The following is a 15,421-nucleotide window of genomic DNA, read 5'->3' as shown; positions in this document are numbered from 1 at the left end:
CGGGCTCGGACTGCTGCAGAAACCTGATTGTCTCCAGAAATTCAGTTTAACTTCACACACCATCACTCTAATTCCTTGTGCAGGCCAATCAAAGCCACAAAAAGAACAGCTACGTCTGTGCTGTTTTTGCTTTCAGCAACAAAGAAGCCAGCAATCCGTAAGGCTGCCTAGATGACAGATACCCGCTTTCCTCACTCGCTCCTTCTGTGCTATGGCATGGCTACGCTTTTCTGTGCTGTGCCTTGACTAAGTACTGCTCTTCTGGTCTCAGCCACCCCCACAGGGCCCCGAAACCCTCATAACAAAGCCACTAATTATTAGCATTACTCAAACAGCATGCTGAAGAAGAAAGCATAATAAAAGCTTTCACATTAGTCATATCAACCAGCATTACAATTTCAGCCATTTCTTTCATTCCAAGGCTCAAAATGAGGCTTTCTGCCTGATAAAATAAAGCCAGCCTTTCAAGCGGAGCGTTTGTAAGAATGCCCAGGAGAGTCCATAAGGAATTGAGGCATGGTGAGTGTCAGACCACCCCTGTAGTTTGGGGGTCCACAGCAAGAAAGCGATGCTTTTCTTACAGGAATCGAGCACTGCGAAGGATTTGAAAGGATCTGGGAAACTTGGTCTAAATGACAGCAAAGGAGCACCACAGAGCCTAAGAAAATCGACTGCAAGTTCATTCTGGGGAGAAGCAGTGGAACATACATGAGATGAACCAGCTTGGGGATTTTGTGACCCCAACAATATTCTGATTAAACCCTAGGGGTACATGTGAACCAACAGCTACATGGCCTCAAAAGCCTCTACCCTTCAACAGAGAAATAATGGAGAAATTAAAGTTCAGAGGCCCACCAAGTCATCCAAATGCTCTTAACAACAAAAATACAAAGGCATTAGAAGGATAAGCACACCGGTCACATTAGCAGCAGTTTCAAACCTGCCACACCTCAGCATCTTAGAACTCAATATCTCCATAGAGCAGACTGCATACATACTCAGTCACATGTGAGTACAACCGAAACACGTATTATTATTTAAGGATGATTAGTTTAATGAGACTTCCAATACAGGCAACCTAATATGGCAGAAAAACACCTCAGGAGGTGCTTGTTGAAGGAGCAGGCACCTCATGAACCAAACTCCAGGTTTTCCAGCGCATTCACATCAAACCAAACTATGCTTCGTAGTTTGTAAGCCACAAACCTTTTAATCTGCAAATATTCCATCCATCCTCCCAAAAAAGCAAAGCTTAGCTTGACATATTTGAAAATTAGTTGATAATAAAAATACATTGTCATAACTACAATAAGATTTACTCTATAGTTCCCTGCAAGAGAATATTCGTCAGTCTAATAATTTAAAAAATTATTCATGCAATGTAGATTACCACTCCACATACTCGCACATGCCAGGCCTTCAGCAACTTACATATTATTTTATTACACAGTTTTCTTTCAATGTAATTCCCCGATGAAATTTCAGGTAAATAGATTTTTTTTCTTTTTGTTTTTATATGAAATGAAACTAAAAGCATATAAATTAGCTTATAGTTCACAACGGAGCCATAACTAAAAATTTTCTGAACCGCATCATTCCTTATTCATAACTGTTAGTATTTGAAGACTGCATCTATCACAGACGTGTTAATACCCAAGACTACCTATTGGTACACAAAAAGATATTAAAAATGGCCAAAAATACACTGCTTCAAGTAAGTGGTTTAAATAAGATGCAGCGGTTTCATTATCTTTCCTTTTGAAGAGCATTTAGTCTGCATTTTCTGATTAAAATTTCTAACAGAAAGAAGCTGCAAACAGAAAAGTCTACAATATTTATAATGGAATAGACATTTTCCAAGTGACCCTGCTTTAGGAACGGGACATTTTCATGAATATTTACTTGGTGCTGAATTGAATGGCTCCTAATGTAGAGAGAGGGTCATTCAGAGCAGACAGTAGTAGCTGTCATCTTTTACCCTCCAGAGGTGGGAATCTGGCACTACGCAATTACTATTTTTATGAAAAAAAATAATGACCAAAAGCTAGAACTAGCTTTTGAACTAACAGGAACTAGGTGAACAGTTTAAAAAAATAAATAAAATAAAATGGCACCTTCCTCTGGGGCACATCCTTTCCCAAATGAGTTTAAGCCCACCACAGTAACTAATAAGACAACAGTAGGAACAAGCTAATTGCATCCTAATTGCAAAAGTCATGCAAAAAGCACCTTAAGAAGCTTGCTAAAAACATATACACTGTGCACCAAGTGGCCTGCCTGGTTGGGAACACCCCTCAGAAGAAAAGCACATAGAGTTGCACTATCTGCATGCTGCCAGCCCCTACCAGTCCCCCTACCAGACTACCCCAGTCCCCTGACTTCAGCAACACTACCAGCTCCCCCAGCAAGGCAGACTAGCAGCTCAGGAGCAGCAAAATGCCTGCAAAACATGCATCCACGGTTTCTGTCGCAGCAGATGGGCTGGGACTTTATTGCAGTGGCCGTCAGATGCAGAATCTGACCCAGAATTTTGCTCAAGACCCTGCTGCTCACCTGTCAGCTACACAAGCTAACATGAAGGCAGAAGATAAAAACTTTGCTTTGTAGCAGATGCAACAAAATCTGAAATGTTACACAGCCCTAGGTAAGAAGCAAAGTTAATGCTACAGTAACTTGCAGCATACACAGCAATACACCAAACCCTGTGTTACAGCCCCTTGTTACTCTGTCAGTAATTTACATTTTACAAAGAGCAAAATTAATAGTCATCTCAGTCTCTTAACACACAGCAAAAATACACATTCTGTAGGCTAGATTTGTACTTTCAAGCACGTAAAATAAATATTAGAACAAAAAGTTAAACTTTGTCCCAAAAGGTCTTATTTCAACATTGGAAAAAAGTGCTCACTGAGTGTAGGGAAAGGATGAATTTAAGGGCAGATGGGAAGGCTACTGCAATACACACCTACGGAAGCTTACAGAAATTCAAAGCCTTCTTTGACATGTACTGCATGGATACAAACAGCATCAGTTTGCAACAGAGTCAGGATGAACCTCAGGCTCAAATGGAGAACAGAGGAGCATCAAGAAAAACAAGGAATCAAGAGTTCAGTTAAACAACGCTAACAAAGAAGATCTGGAAGCAGATCTAAATGTTACTGTGTTCATAACAGCACAGCTATGTACCAAAACCATTTTAAACCATCAGGCTGATGCAAAGAAGAAAAATGAAAAGCAATGTAGTAGGCAAACAGGCTGGAAGATGTCTCCAAAGAAAAAAGAAAAATTAAAAATATATATATATATACATTTTGTACTGACTTACCACTCTACAGTTTTTGGTTTTTGTTTTGTTTTGTTTTTCTTCTAAGAAGCCTTCCTTAGCTGTTCCTCCCTCTGAACTTTAAAGAAAAATTTTCATTAGGAACTTTTATGGCAATACTGATGTGGGGATAACTGTTTTTGTAGAGCCTCCCCCATCAAGAGTCTGCAAACTACTAAAAATGACCCAAAGCACCATATTTAGGAGAGCAACAACTATAGGCATTTGACCAGAGGCAGCTCACCTGCAGGGCTGAACGTTAAAGCAGGAGAAGTGCAGCTCCCTACAAGATGATGACTTGGTATTTACACTGATAGGGTAAAGCTTGCTCAGCACTATTAGGATCAATAGCATCTTTCTTGGTCTGTTCCTTCACTGCTGTAACAACATGTGCTAAATAAATAGAACAGATGTACATCGTTTATATCTAACCAACAATTAAAATATATTACGACTATCTGTAGGTATTTATGCCCAGTCTCTACCTTTGGGAACTTCCCTATCAATACCTTCCCACTGAGTTCAGCTCATTTCAATAGGTATGAAACATGGAAAACACTGACTGCTTCTCAACCAGAATATAATGGGCAACACAAGAGCCCAGGCAATTCCTACAACAATCGTCTGTTTAAAATACACACCATGAAATGTTTGAAAGTGTTTACTTCCACAAAATGTGGCTATGGAAAAAAAACACTTCCTTCCAAAAAGAGAAAACACAGGCAAGCATTAGGCCTGCTCCAGCTTTCCAGAAGCTATTCAGTGGGATACAAATACACTGCAAGAAGTGTTCAATAAAATTCTTAGGAATTTTTCTCTTGCTTATGCATGGACATACCTCCATTCCATACAGGGGGATCCATTCTAATTGACACAAGAAGCAAAGACCACCAACTTCTCACAGATTTTGGAAAGCTCTTTACTCAAAGCCCACATTCACAGTGCACTTATTTAACTGATTCTAAGCCCTTGTGTATGTAAGGAAAGCACATATGCTCATGTACTGCTCTGGAAGAAGACCTCAATATCCTCTCTTCAACCACCAACAGAACACAACCTCTGACAGAAGGATGTATGGTTAATCCCCAAGGACAGCAACTTCAGAACAGTCAAGTTAAGTCATTTGCATGAGATATTTTAGAAGTTCTCTTCGGAGATGCTCCTTTCAGCACAAAAAAGCCCACACCTTCCAAAAACCAGTAATATACAGACACAAAAGCCCAGCCATAAAACTGCTGCTGCTTGCTATATGATCGTTCAATCCACCAAGTGGCCTGTATTTCCTGCACAGCCACGTACTTATCTGGAATCTTTATCGCCTTGCTCCTGGTTATGAATACAGTCACATGGCTAGTTATACGAACAGAGGTCTAAAAATATCAGCCTAAAAATCATAAAGGCTTCCGTGATAACAAAATGACTGTCAACAAAGACAGCAATTAAAATCTCTTCCTTGCACTGTTATTTATTGTAGGTATCCCCTCAGTTCCTGCAGAAGAAAGAAGACAGAAAGTAGAACTCAGATTATTATTTGATCCCTCAACCACCAACTTCAACTCTGCCGCAAGGTAGTTTTGAAACAAAAGCGTTTATGTTGTAATAAAAATTACTTTTGACAAGTCAATTATAGAAAGGTGGAGGCCTCCCTCAGCAACTGCCCTGGGAGATTTTGCATTAAAGCCTGGCAGCACAGTAACAAACACTTGTAGGATAAGGCAGCATACACTTTTTGCATGACAGCAAGGCACTAGAAACACCAGCTTTCTGGAGTACATAATACTGGATAATGTCTTTAAACAATAAAGCCTGCAAATGAATAAATGGATCCTCTTTTAAGACTCGCACACGTTCCATATTAGAAGAGCACTACAGAAAAGACCTTTTGGTAAAAATCTCAGTCTTGGTGGTACTGTTATGCCATTAATAACTAATAACTCTACATTAGCTATTTGTTTTGGCTATGGATAAAGACCACTTTAAATGTTTCTTAAAGGGAAATTTAAATATAACTCCAGAGAGCTATTTTTGACTAACCAACTGGAAATAGAGTAGGACTCAAGCCCAGGACTGAAGAACATGGAAACGTTTTACTATACTCCTGATTTTTTCATAGCACTTGCCTTTCCCACAACATACAGCCCCCAGCATGTCTTCAAGTCGCAAGAAAAAATTTCTGAGCGGGATCTTAAACATTTTCGGCTGAGACCGCTACTGCACAGTTGGATGTAAAAATATGTTCTTCAGAGGAATACACTAAAAAAAATTTAACTGACATTTTGATTAAAGAGACTAGCAACAGGGAAAGCAACTGTGCCCTGATCTAAATCTTTAAAAAAAGGAAAATAAACCCCACATTTACAGTGTGCTTGTATTTAAACACGACTTATAGTTGCAGAATAGAGGAGCTCTGTCAAGAACGTGTCGATCAGACAGCTCCAGTTAGGATTTCTAAATATATCAGTAAAACATGCAGATCATTTACACTGTTGCTTATTATATCTTATTTTGGCATTTGATATTTAAGAAGCAAAATAATTTAAGGAAAAGAATGTGAAACTCTCCTTTCAGCTACACTGAAAAGTGTTGTTTGGATAAAAATATGGTAGGCAAGTGATATGGTTTGTGTTTTTTTGGGGGGGATTAACCGCAGTATTTTAACATCTCACCCCACATATCTTAATTTACCACCCTTTTCTAGGCTAGTATTTTGCATCCTACAAAAGAACAGCTTTAGATACTGGAAAATGGCACTCTCAGTAAGGGAAAGTCATCTCTCACCAACCACAATTTGCCTACTTCTGAAATGGCTGACACTTCTCAGGAACTCCCACACAGGCTTCACTTTGAGAAACCATTACCAGTACCTCCAAACAGGACTGAGTGGCTACTTCCTTAGGTGAAGGGAACGGTGTGAGCTGTGGGCAGCTAGCCTGGAAAAACACGGAAACATGTAGCAAGGGCATGGTGAAGAGGAATAGGACATCTCTCAGATGGTTGCATGCCTGGCCAGAAAATAGTGGTCTTTGGAGGGATGTTATTCTCACACATCTCTCAGTTTTGGTGCTCACATCCAGCGTGACTGTGCCGGAGACTTTTCACACCAACAGAAATAGCAGAGAAAACATATGTAGCCATATGCCACAATGCCAAGGGATGAAGCAACAACCCGAACTCCCAAACTCTTCCAGGAGGCTTCAGCTGGCAAGACTGAGCTGTGGAGATCCAGACAACACATCTTGAAGGTCGCAGCAGTGTATCTTGAAAAGAACCACCTACTTACTTTTAGAACAAGAGTTTCTCCATCCATCAAGCAATGACACACGTACACTTCCACTCGTGGCAGCTCCAAGCAGCGAGCTCTGGCTGGAGGCAGGTATCAAGAGTCTAGCTAAATGGCAACTAAAACAGTTCCCCAAAGTTTATTAGCATACTTGGAGGTCTGCATGGCTTCATAGTGATAGATGAACATGTAGACAGAGAACTGCATTTAGATGCCCTGGAGAAGCAAGTCACTGATAGCAGCTACAGAGATGGACTTCACCCTGGTGGAATAAGCAGGAAACCTGCCAAGTGGATGATAACCTAATTTAAATAGATGCAGAAATCCAATTAGAGATCCTCTGAGCAGAGACAGCTCATTCTCGTCTCTTGGATTAGAGGCTACAAACACGTTGCAAGCCTTTCTAAATGTGCTGTTGTCCAGGCAAAATGAATGTGCTCTGCAGAAGCACTTTGCTCCTCCTCAGCAGAAGAACAACAGGGAAAGCTATCACAACAGTGTAAATACATAGCTGCTTCCAATGTAAGCTTAGTAGGGGCTTCACAGGGAACGTGATTTATGGAAAAAAGTGACGGAGATTTAACGTCAGTCACTGATTCACCTAACACTTCTGACGGATGCTACTGTCACTAGGGAAGTTCCTTCAGCCCGTCTGCTTTTCTGCTGCCTGGCGAAGTCCGCGGTTTAAATGCTATAGGTGCTCAACAGCAGAACCCAGACAAGCATTTGGAGTCTCAGTCCTTAAATAAATAATGGCCGGGATTTTAGGGAGAAGCACTTCTTCTCTCTTTAAGGGTCAGCAAAAGGACTGACGTTAGCAGCCGTGCTTTGGGGTGTAAATATTTGGAAGATGCATGGGATTATCTGCACAGCACTCTCGCCCCAGCCGAGCGCTGAGGAGCAGGCTGCGGGGACGAACAGGCGAGCGCTGCCGACGGATCTGCTTCCAGAGAGGTCACCTGGGGATACAGCAATCGTGGGAGCACTATCGTGCAGGCTCTGTCTAGCCTCCTAATAAACCCGATTACAGCTGGGCAAGCACCTTTTGGCAGACGGCATGAACTCTACGGAACCTGGTCAACAACTTCGTAACGTTTAAATGGAGAAAGAACAGCAGCAGGAAACTCAAGCAGCGTCCACGGAAAAGCAGTGAGGCTGGGGCTCACGGCAGAAATTCAGAGAAATTGCCCAATTCCCACGTATACTGTATCGAGACAAACTCCAGAGATACCTGCAACCTACTCTGCCCCATCCAGCCAAGTGTAAACGCAAGTCAGAAAAGTTAAAATTAATGCTTTGAAGAGTAACAGTGGGAAATATGACATCGGAAGGATACCGAGTTCAAGCGGAAGGCAAGGAAAAGATTAAGCGATTTTAAAGACTCTAGGAAATGGCCCTTCTTTGATCAAAATAACTGCCCTCCAGGGGCCTTGAATGTTTCCAGGAATTTCAGTCTGCAAGCACACCATCAGGAGAAACATCCTATTTCTTGCAAAGAGGACGATATTTTTGCACAAGCAGTGCAGTAGTAGCCTCACATTTTATGGCATCATTTGCCTTCAGGGAACACTAACAGGAATGGACCTCTATGAAAATAAAAGGAGGATGCAGCACCATAAACGCATACGGCCAAGGTAGAGCCGAGAAACAGCATGCTCATCTGGGAAATCATCCCTCAGAGCAAGTTTTGGAGATTACCCCTATAAGCATTTGCAACCTATTGGTGTTCCAGCCTAACAGTAAAGCAAGCCATAATCCCAGCACAAGAAACACTGAGGTATTCCCAAGAGAAAGCTCTGCTCTTTACAAGCAGGGGTATTTCAACCAGAAACGAGAGCACCACTTGTTTCTTGAGTATAGACTGCAGCGTGCATTAAGCAGATTGCCATTCTACCTCCCTCGGCAAGCCAAGAAAGCAATTCCTTTAATGAGGCAGGAAAGCTCAAGATTCATTCTGCTGAGATGTGAGTGATGGGAGACGTACATATTTGCCATCACAGGATGGGCTCTGCAGACAGCAAACAAGGCTCAGTTCTCAAAGGCAGGGTGCATGACACGCAACTGCAGCTTATTGCTGTCACATCAGGGGATGGGGGAATTCCCTGTCAAGCACTGCAACAGGACTGAGTGAACACGAGATGAGATGATGGCAATACAAGTGCAACGGAAGAGACAATGGATACTGAGCTGGTGGTAGGTAAATCCGCAAATGCATACAGCAACGAGGATTTGAAAGTGCAAACAATCGTGTTAGAGAAAATACCAAGGGTTTACCTGAATACCACTGAGAGGAAAATAAGAGTTTCAAAGCTTTAATAAGGATAGTATCTTTGATCTTCAAGCCTCTGGGATGGTCCTCTTATGCACTCCCAAGTGACAGGGCCTGAAACACCAACCCACCCCTACAAATGATGCCCTGGCTCTCAGATTTGATAAACCAGGTGAAATCCAAAGGAAGACATCACTTGGCTATCAGCATCCCACGCTTCAGCACTGCTGCAAGAACGCTAACAGTAACTCAGTCATGTATGTTTCTCCCAAAATGCTTGTAACGTCGCATACAGAAGATGGATGGGTTTGTTGTGTACCGACTTCAGAGCACCACTGCAGCGTATGCTACAGCTGTGGGCAGTTATCAATGCCCCTGCTCCCCGTAATCTGTGATGAAGTAGTGCCACCAGCCTGCTGCCCAGGTCCTTCAGAGGAAGGCTGTAACAGGGCTCCTCAAGGGGAGAAACAGCCCTGAAGGCTGAGAACAGACAGAAAGTACATAAGCCACAACAGAGCACAGAACTAAGTTACACTTATCTGCAGCGTATGAACAGCAAAGTAAGTTTGCTCACAGACCTAACGTACTTCATGTTTATTTTCTTTTCTTTGCGTTACTATCCTGTATTTACTTTCCACTTTCCCAGCACCCTTATGTCTTATCACCTTCCCACACCACCTTCAAAATCAGAAATGCCTGCTTCAAACATGACAGCTTCGGATCATCTTTCTTCTTCCTTTAAGTACCTTACTTGACATTCTTAGGGCATCACACCATGGTTTCCTTTCCTCTTTTCCCCTACCACTCAGATTTGACAAAACTGAAGCCTGCAACAGGAGACACGCAGGCAGCTGAGCCTCAGGCCAAGAGGCAAAGGTCTGAAGGAAGACACAGCCAGCCTGGAAACAGAACTGAATAGAGACAGGGGCCCCAAGGCTTTCACCTGGAAAATCACAGAGGAAGCAACCGAGGTACTCGCATTAGATTTGGAGGGAAAAGGGGGAAAATGCACACCAAAATGTGGGAGAGTAAATCGGTGTGTCACTGAGACAGGAACGGCAGTCCTCCCTACACCGCATGCGTGATTCTCTAGGGAACCAGCCGGTTTCCTCTGTCCCAAATGTCTGATAGGGCTAGGGATGCAGTTTTGTTCACTCTGAAAAGCACCTCTACAATTATCCCACATTCTCAGTTTGTTCTACAGTCCACAGGCTGCGTTTTGGAAATATTTACATGAAGGGATACACAGAGAGAGCTAACAAGAGATGGGGAAGATATGCATGCCAAAGAGCTGAGTTATTTTGGTGTAGGAAACAGGAACTGCAGAGAGCTGAAACAATTTTAAATCCCATTTAACCCTGACAGGCCTAAAGAATGTTACTTAAATGACATTTAAGTGCATTTTAAAGACATCCAGACAGTTCTTTGCCCCAAAGTCAAAAGCAGATACAAGCTCTTGGCATACATGTTAATACAACACAAATTCAAGAGCAGAACGGGGCCAGGAAGGTGAGCCCAAGAGTATGTTAAAGCAAAGAGCCATGAAAGTAACTGACACAGACTCCTGGAAATAAAAACACTCCCCTGTAGCAAGTTTATGGAAGAAAAGCACCCAAACCTTTGAAGTGAGTGAGCAAATAGCAGAACTTTCAACCGTTGGGTGTTTTTGTTGTTGTTTTCTACAACCTAAATTCAGTCTATTATCTCCTCTCTGCCAGCAAACAGCAACAGCAGCCAGAGCTGAAAGACAGCTCCATGACAGCAGCGAGGCACAGCAGCCTGTCTCTGCACACCTCATTGTTTGCTTGCCTGGAGACCCGCACTTCTAGGCCTGCCTTTACAGCAGGTTTGAAACTGTTTTGTGTTTTTTTTTTTTTAATTGACTTCAGCTTATTTGCCCTAAACCATACACTGTGCAGGTCACCCACTGGTTATGCAAGATTCACCTATTCTAAATGAAATTGCTCTGGTTGTCTAACAAAACTATTTTTTTCTAACTAGCTGTGGTACACAGACAGTTCTTTGGAAATGCATTTTAATTTTACCTGTGTCTCTACAAGGCAGATTGACTCCAGAAATGAAAACTCTTGGCATTTCTCCATTATGAAACACTGAGAACAGAGATCCACCTCTTGCAATTGAGGTAACCGATCAGTTTTGCCTGCTTGTCTCAATTTTCACCCCCCTATTACAATAATAAAGTTACCAGTTATTTACTCATCTTTAATCCTGCTGTCCCTTAAAACAAAAGCTCTCTAAAATATTAGGTGTAATGTTCCTAAAGTGATGCTGAACTCATCATTGAAGACTTGGCTTACCACATTTTTCCTTCTCTACAGTACATGATTTTAGCAGTTGTGGCAGTAACATTTCAAATCACGACATTTCCTTCCTCCCGTGCTGTAACTCATCAATATTTTTGCTAAAAATCAAAGGTAGAGACCTTAGGAACACAACAGTCAGTTTCCATTTGCCATTTTTACGTGTATACCTCCACAGTTTCTTGGCAGTGATCTGAGAGAGCTGATATATACTGTGCTTTTCCGTCCAAATCCTATTTGGACAATCTGCCTTTCAGGTCAAGGAATAAAATCCAACAATTCCTATATATGGTGAATAATAAATCTGCATGCTACTTTCTGGGTTTTTATTGCAATAGGGACTCAACGCTGTTCTATTTATAAAGGTCAAGTAAACTGCATGCAGTCTGCAGAGCTCTCATACCTCTGTATTATTAAAACAGAATATTTAGACAGCCCCTTTCAGAGAGGAAAAAAAAAGTCTCAATAATATTTTTGTCCCTCCGATCTCAGTTGAGGTATGCATAAAATTTTGTGTACACTGTGTACATGACAATGAATGTTTATTTGTTCTTCATTTGAATTACAACAACTGTTATTTTTGAAACACTCTATAACATTTTAACAGGTTGTTTGAATAAGCCACAGCTATAAATCCTGCTCAGTTGTCAAGCAAGGAAAAAGCTCTGTATTACCTTGTGGGCAAGAAAATAAACTGCCCAGACAGCAAAGGGGGTGGGGGGGAGCAGATATGGGCAAGGACGGGGTTAAACAGTGCTTAATACGCTTAATCTGGGTGCCCAGGACAAAATAGTTGCCTTCAGCCATCCTCCAGGAAAGGAACGATGCCCACACTTTCGCACAAATTGTCGAGGAGGTCACACGATTACTAAACAACACACAAAGCCAACACTATTTTCCTCAAATCTTCCTCAACTTTGTTAGAAGCAGCAAAGGTTTTCTAATCCTTAAATCAAGATCTCAAATTAAACAGTACTTACAATCATGTTGATGATTGTGGTGCAGTAAAATGCAGAGGCCTACGCACACGACCACTTTAATTGCATAGCTAATAGCACCCATGGATATGCAAGGACTGCAAACAGCCCTTCCGGGCTCCAAGAAAGGCAGCAAATGAATGATCGAACAATGAAATCCTATCTATCTAAAACAATCTCTAACAGCATTTACAGCTAAACGCTGAAACTTGCTGTGAACCCAGAAAACATACAAAATTCCTCACCTGACCCTGGTTTTTGAATTTCTGTTGATATTTCATCTTTAATGTTCTGCTACCATGGCCTCCAAGGCCTGGTGAATGCTGAGGACTGTGCCGTGCTATCGAACCAACATCGAAGAACACGAGTGCAACCAAACACGCAGCTGAGGAAGAAGATATCTCCCCAAGTTTCAGTTCTACAGCTGTCATCTTTCTCCCCCAAGCAGTTCAGAGAAATCTACAGAGCCAAGAGAGGTCAAGGCGAACGAGAAGTGCCAGACAGAATTATGACTTGCAGGTGCTCTGATTTCATGGTTTGGACAGGTATGCCCAGTACACCCAGCTGGAAGTTAAGCAGCAGAAATCCCAAGTGAGCAGCTGTACCTTCCAAGAATTAAGCTGGGCCCTGCATAGCTTTTAGACTAGGGGAAAAAAAAATCCAAAGAGTCTAGCCTGAATTTTAACTACTCAGACCTGCCAGGTGTTCAGACCCCTGGGATATTTCTAGTAGCAATAAGCCGTGTTTTACAGATTTCTGTGTAATGTATTCTCAGGTGAATGCCAAAAGAAAACCCTAAATAAATCACTCATTAACCTACATCTGTATTGTTTTGTTATTTAGGTGGAAACTTGGGGAAAGTTTCTACTCCTGTGACAATCAATGCCTATTAAGTGAGAGCACCAGAATTTTAAGTGACCTGTTTTTGCTAAAAACTTTGCCTTGTAGTTTGCTATTTAATTAGCTATGAAACCTAACTGCTAATCACCAATTGTTCATGCTTATGAAGGAATCAGAGTTAACATTATCTGGGATAAAAAAATTAAGACTTTGCAAATGATGGTTAATCAGCAAGGATAGCCAGATAGACCAAAGCCTACAAAATAAGTACATCTGAGAAGGAAAAAAAAAATAAATAAAGTAATAAACTAACTTCATGCTGTAGTCAGGCCACCTTTGAGGTTGCAAGAAGCATTTCTTGCAGGCATATGAAATCCTCCTCTTCTAACACTGAAACAACAATCTGAAAACTCCCTCTCCTCATCTGCTCTGGCAAGAAGACTGCACTACATGTATTTGCATCCTTGAATAAAGTAACACCCATAGAGAAATAAAGGGCTAAGCACACAGCCACTACAAACAGTAGTGCCAGAAGAAGAGCCCGCTGCAGAGGAAGAAGTTACAGGTGGCATCAAAAACATCAGCTATAAGTGAAAATGCTTAATTAATTTATTTATTTTCCTTTAGGCATATGCTGCTTATTATGGATCAATAAGGTTTTGTTCACAGAGTAGAGTTTTGGGGACTTGGTTTGTTTTTTTTTTTAAAACATCAACTGTACTGTAACTAGAAGAGCCTGTGGACGAGAGGGAGCGCAAGCCTGGACACAGGGGCTGTACACCCAAAAGCCTGCCTTTTTCATTTTCAGCTGTAACAGATGTCCTCTCCGTACCACTCAGAATTACTCTTTTTGCAGCGAACAGAAGCCATGAACAGCCAAGACATTTGCAGACAGTATAAAAAGCGGTTTTGGGGGTGTGAGGGGGAGGGTCAAAGGCAGAAATCTGTTTATTTAGCACCTAAATATAGCCCAGTTAACTCAGCAAACATTTTTTCTCTACTACATGCTATTTTGTCTATATTTAGAGGCTGTAAGGGACCAGCTGTAGCATCACCATTTTATTACGTTCTCCGATGGGGAATTCACTTTTGTTCCCCAGAACAAATCTCCGCTGCAAGCAACCATGACCACTCACCTGAGTCTTGGGTATAAAAAGTCAGTTTTCAGCTGAAGCCCCAGCAGTAGGATGGGCTTTTAACCTCAGCCTTACATGAAGGGGCTCTGCTCCAGGTGTATCTACACCCAGCTGTGAACCAAGCCTCTAATAATCAAAGTGGACACATCACAAAGCTACTATTCGAGATCAGCCACACATCGATTAGGTATTTCATTCAACAAGACATGGGTGCCAGTAAAAGACAGGTTTCAACACGCTGCATTCAGAATAGAAACTGCTTCTAAGAAAAGCCTTTTTAAATGGTAAACAAAAGCAGGTTTCAGTGTTTTGAGATGCTTGTTTAAAAAGCATTATAGCCCTCCAGATATTTTTCTTTAATAGGATCACATACCTGCGCACCTGCAGTGTGTGGAGGCAAACCTTTTTTGCAATGAAAGTTATTGTACATTAGGGTTAGGGCTACACAGAATGATTTTTTTCCCTAATCGCTTAAATCTTGCCTGTTGAGGGTTTATCGTATGGACAAATCTCTGCCAGTGCAGCATCTGATTTATCTCTTTAGATGAGTACAAAAGGCACAAACAGACAACCGATTTCACTTCTCAGAAACACTCACGGGTACTTTTTGTAAAGCATAGGCAATAGGCAACAAAGGACAGCTTTTTACTCAAAAAAAATATATATTCTACAATTTTTCTCCAATGCTTTCACACTAATTTGCTGAGACAGCTGTCCTTTATTCTCAGTATATGTACTGCAGAAAAGTGCACTTGAGTCTACAAAGCAATCTAGAGAAAATGGCATCAGGGCATTCAATGGCCATGTCTGAGCAATCCCAGGATCGCCAACACAAGCAGATAAAAAACAGACTTTCAGGTCTTCCAGAAACGTGCAAAGCGCAAGAAAGGTTTTAACCAAGCAGATGATGTCAGTGCAAAGAAGAAGGCTTGCCCAGCAGCGCAAGCAGGACTGACCACGCTGCCCATCTCCCTGCAGTGGACCTGGAGGCCCTACCCTTTCAGGCCCTACACAAACAGGGTACCAGTTCACGATGCTTATGATTAAACCTGCTCATGGTTAAATAGCTTCCTTCCTCAGTGTGGTCCTACAGACAGAATTTTGGCTCACATGCCACTAAGTCCAGTGAGTTTAATCATATCATTGGATTCCCAATTATAACACATACACATCACGGACTGCATCAAGATTTTTTTTTTAATTTATCCACTGCAAAAGAAAAAGGTGGATACAGTTTCACTTTAAACCTGCACCAGAAGGAGTCCCTATAGCTCAA

The 15,421-nt window shown here is 41.7% G+C and overlaps 1 protein-coding gene across 4 annotated transcripts in view; it reads right to left on the bottom strand.

Annotated features, from left to right (window-relative positions):
* Nucleotides 1-15,421, bottom strand: part of PRKG1 (protein kinase cGMP-dependent 1) — a 449,368-nt gene that overhangs the window by 395,263 nt on the left and 38,684 nt on the right. The window lies entirely within an intron of this gene.

Source organism: Anas acuta, chromosome 7, assembly GCF_963932015.1.
Source record: "Anas acuta chromosome 7, bAnaAcu1.1, whole genome shotgun sequence".
In the NCBI taxonomy this organism is placed as follows: Eukaryota; Metazoa; Chordata; class Aves; order Anseriformes; family Anatidae; genus Anas; species Anas acuta.
The sequence above is the reverse complement of the archived record's forward strand: the minus strand, read 5'-3'. Positions and strand labels throughout refer to the sequence as shown.